This window comes from Ranitomeya variabilis, chromosome 2, assembly GCF_051348905.1.
Source record: "Ranitomeya variabilis isolate aRanVar5 chromosome 2, aRanVar5.hap1, whole genome shotgun sequence".
Classification (NCBI taxonomy): domain Eukaryota; kingdom Metazoa; phylum Chordata; class Amphibia; order Anura; family Dendrobatidae; genus Ranitomeya; species Ranitomeya variabilis.
In genome coordinates, this window is record NC_135233.1 from 997,505,186 (window position 1) to 997,510,435 (window position 5,250).

Sequence of the window (5,250 nt, forward strand, 5' to 3'; positions counted from 1 at the left end):
ACAGCCCACAGAGAACTATATACAGCACAGAGCACAGCCCAGAGAACTATATACAGCCCACAGTAGCATACAGCACAGAGCACAGCCCACAGATAACTATATACAGCCCACAGTAGTATACAGCACAGAGCACAGCCCACAGAGAACTATATACAGCACAGAGCACAGCCCACAGAGAACTATATACAGCCCACAGTAGCATACAGCACAGAGCACAGCCCACAGATAACTATATACAGCCCACAGTAGTATACAGCACAGAGCACAGCCCACAGAGAACTATATACAGCCCACAGCAGTATACAGCACAGAGCACAGCCCACAGAGAACTATATACAGCCCACAGCAGTATACAGCACAGACCACAGAGAACTATATATAGCACAGAGCACACAGTAGTATACAGCACAGAGCACAGCCCACAGAGAGCTATATACAGCCCACAGCAGTATACAGCACAGAGCACAGCCCACAGAGAACTATATACAGCCCACAGCAGTATACAGCACAGAGCACAGCCCACAGAGAACTATATACAGCCCACAGTAGTATACAGCACAGAGCACTGCCCACAGAGAACTATATACAGCCCACAGCAGTATACAGCACAGAGCACAGCCCACAGAGAACTATATACAGCCCACATCTCTTCTCTTCCTCCCCTCACCTCCTCCGAGAATGGCCCCACAGTCCAGAAAAAAAAAACTCTCCTCACCTCTCCTCGTGCCCAGCGTTGCTTCCTGGTTCCTGCTCCTGTCTCAGCAGCTGCAGTCTGCCCGGGACACAGCAGGTGCGCGATGATATGACATCATCGCGCACCCGCAGTGTCAGAGGCAGAGCGGGGAATGATGGGAGAGGAGCGTCTGTAGACGCTCTCTCCTCCATCATTGCATTCAACTTAGTTGAATGCGACGGCGGGGGCGGCGGATTGAGCGGCCCACCACTGGCACCGGCCCTTCTGGCATTTGCCAGAAGTGCCCTATGGCCAGTCCGGCCCTGGATCCATCCTGCCTTGTATGAAGCATCTTTGGGATGTGCAGCCGACAAATCTGCGGCAACTGTGTGATGCCATCATGTCAATATGGACCAAAATCTCTGAGGAATGCTTCCAGCACCTTGTTGAATCTATGCCACGAAGAATTGAGGCAGTTCTGAAGGCAAAAGGGGGTCCAACCCGTTACTAGCATGGTGTACCTAATAAAGTGGCCGGTGAGTGTATATAAGTGCCACGTATATAAGTGCCACGTATATCAGTGCCACGTATATAAGTGCCACGTATATAAGTGCCACGTATTTAAGTGCCACGTATTTAAGTGCCACGTATTTCAGTGCCACGTATTTCAGTGCCACGTATATAAGTGCCACGTATATAAGTGCCACGTATATCAGTGCCACGTATATCAGTGCCACGTATATCAGTGCCACGTATATAAGTGCCACGTATATCAGTGCCACGTATATCAGTGCCACGTATATAAGTGCCACGTATATACGTGGCCATATATGTGGGGTTGAAGGCCCAGGCCAGGTTTATATAGATTTGGGGGTGTCTGGCCAATTGGCAACAAAATCCAGCTTCTGAGCATGCTCAGTGTAAAAAAACGTATTGCAGCGCTGCATTGCGTCGTACGACGTGTCCCGACGCATCCGTCGCTCATAGGCTTCCATTGTAGCCAACGACGCATGCCGCAGGATGCGTCGCGACACGTTTTTTAGGCGGAGACAAAAAACGCTACAAGCAACGTTTTTTGCCGACGACGTATCGCCAAATTTCGACGCATCCGTCGCAAAACGTACACGACGTATGTCAATCCGTCGCAATACATCGCCAATACAAGTCTATGGGGAAAAAACGCATCCAGCAAAAACTTTTGCTGGATGCGTTTTTTCGGAAAAAAGACGTTTTGAGATGTAATGCAGTTAACGCTAGTGTGAAAGTAGCCTAACAGGAAAACTCAATTACAGCCTTTGTCCGGCACAAAGTGAAACATAAAGTAACAAATCTATACAATGGTGCGGGCTTGCCCACTTGCGTTAGAGTCCAGCATCCTAGTATTTTACCAAATGCACATAATGCTGGAGATCTGCAAACCTCAACACACACTGACTTCTGTGAGACAAACAGGCCTCATTTTACAATGTAAACCACACTCAGTGTGGAGATATGATGACCAGTAGTCTCTCCCTACTCTTCAGCTGCTGCCAATCAACCTGTCATGACCAATTAACCCCTCTTAGTACTATGTCTACTAGAGTATTACTCCAGGTTTACATCACAGACTTGCACCTCTGTGATACATATCTCCCATCCACTATGTGTCCGGCAGCCACCTTACATAGCTCCCCCCTCTGCCTAAATCCGTGGGGCTTGATACCTTCTACCACTAAACATGGAATTCATAAGAGAGCATCAGCATTACCATGTAAGTTCCCGGCTCTATATTCCCCATGGAAGTGGAAATCATGCAGTGCTAGAAATCAGCAGGTAACACAAGCATTTTTCCCCTTTTTCTCCCTCATCCACCTGAATAGGGCATAGTCTTGTAATGCAGGTGTCTGGATGCAACAAGCAGAGATCACGAGGCGGAAAGAGCCAGGGGTAGATATAATGCTAATTATACACCACCGTAACTTTTAAACAATTAGTGTTAGTAGCTATGCAATTTAACAGTAGAGGGAATAACCAGAGGTTTAAAATAAACAAGAAAGTCCTTAACTGCTTAACGTTAGTGTCCTTTTCACAAAGGAATTGCCCCCAGCCTTGGGAGTCACCACTTGAGTTCTCACACAAAGCTCTGGCCCTAGCGGGGGTCGCCAAGTTTTCCCATTAGGCCACAAGTCTCTTCCTGACATAGTCTATTAAAGCTTCCCACGCACCTACTGGCCCCCTCCCAACTTTTAATCCCAGCCGAACTTGGTACCATTGATGACAGCTAGAAGTGATAGCCCTGCTCACTCGCACTGTTCTTCTGCAATCACAGGCATGCCTCTCTGTCGCAGTCTCCGCATGGCTCTTCTCGGCTTGACCATCGGTAGAAGTCTCTCAGACTTAAGGCAGAGAGGACTGGGCCTCTGCTCTTGACATGTGAAGTCGGGCTGCGTAGACTTGAGCAGCACAAGGTGCAGCCTCTGGCTCTGACCAGTATAAGCCTTACTCGGGGATATCCTCTGGGTAATCTTGACCTTGCCAGTGTGTCATAGACTCCTCGCTGAGGCCTGTCACGTTGGTCTCAGCGGTGTCTCTGGAGCACGTCTGCCCTGCTCCCTTCCCTCACGCCAAATCTCCTTGTGGTTGGGTGTTCAGGGCTTTTATACCAGGGAAGTCTTCCCTGTGGGTCACCTGTTCCAGTCCAGCACACAAGGTCCCTCCCCCTGTAATTCTTCTAGCATTCATTGTTTGCGCTCGATTATGGCCGGCTAGCAGATGGCAGCTTCTCCTTATCAATGGCACCTCCTGCAAGAGTTCTCCAGATATGTCATGGCTTCTTATTACAGTCTGTCACTAATTGAAATTTTCGCCCTAAGAGATAGTATTGCAATGCGTCCAAGCATTCCTTTTCTACAATGGAATAATTTTTCTCACATGCTGACAGTTTCCTACTCAGGTAGAGAACAGGATGTTCCTTTCTGTGTATCACCTGAGAAAGGACCACTCCTCGGTTGACTTCTATGGCGTTCGTTTGGAGTCCAAATTCCTTCTTAAAGTCAGGAGATAGCAGGACCGGTTGCTTACACAGAGCTACTTTCAGTTCTTGGAAGGCTGTTTCAGCCTCTGACATCCATTTGGCCATAACTTATTTTAGTTTAAGGTCGATCAGGGTGCAGCCACCATAGCAAAGTTTGGAATGAACTTTCTGTAGTTCCCACACAATTGCCAGAAAGACCTTAACTTGCTTTTTTAAGAGTAGTCTTGGCTAGTTTTGGATTGCGTCCACGTTATTGAACTGTTTTTGATTTCGCCTCTACCTACTGCACACTTAAGGTATTGGGCCTCCTCTTTCCTTATGACACAATTTTTTGGATTTATAGAGAACTCTGCCTTTTTGAGAGCATCAAACACCGCCTGTACCTTTCGCAGATGACTTACCCAATCCGGCCTGAAGATTATGATATTGTCTACGCAAGCGGCAGTGTAATTCTTATGGGCTGTGAGGATCCGGTCCATGCGCCTCTGGAAGGAGGCCGGAGCTCCCTGCAGTCTGAATCCCAATATATTGGAAGCATTCATAGGGTGTGGAAAAAACTTTCTTCTTGCGACATGGAAATTAGCCAATATCCCTACTTTAGATCCAAGGTGGTTATTTATCTTGCCGGCCCAAGTCTCTCAATCAGCTTTTATGAATGCAGCATGTTATGACTGAGTCCTAATACTAACATAGAGATGAACAAACTAGGGGATATGTAAAATCTCACAGGTTCGTATACAGACTAGGCAAACCCTAACCTGACACTGATTTGTCCCTGCCTGACCGCCGAGGTTGGCACCATAAAATTACGCAATGGTGCCCGCACTCAAAGTCGGCTGATCCTGAGTGTCTTTAACTGCACCTTCAAGTAACCCAAAACCACCACAACAGAATGGAGTGCACCCACACAGAGGGTGAGACACAGGGCTAAAGAGGTGTTCACACAGTCATACATGAAAGGAAAGAAAGGAACCCAACAAGACCTTTGGTACATGTGAAAACCCCCGGACCCTGAAAAGTAAAAAAGCTGAGAAGTGGAATACACAAACAAATAGCAGGAGAAGCAATAGAGAAACCTCAGCAAGATAATCCTGTCATGTAGACTGTTTCATTGCAAGCACCATGTTCAATTACATTACATGGACATGTTCCATTACAGTTCTAGGGGTTAAAATGTGTCCTTCTGGAGAGCACCAAGCTAGCATAGGGAGGCTTATAAGCCAGGCCATGCACCCTGAAATAAAAAGATATGCAAATAACCTATGCATAGAGAGACAAGGTCTCCAGGGCTAATTTATTCAGCAAGGCAGGTTAAATTTTGAAGTGTAAGATTTCTGCCTCCAGTAGGTGGCACTAGAGAGCTGTTCCCTTTCTCTTTAGCCGCCAGTTCTGCACACACAGTACATCTATGGATGCTGCATAAGGGGAGGAACAGCAGTTTTGGAATCTCACACATTCAGTCACTTAATACATGAGCTGATCAAAAAATCATATGACTGATAAGTAAATGAAAAGCAAGATGCAATTTGATGAATATATTATATTTTATTCAGAAATCGGATGT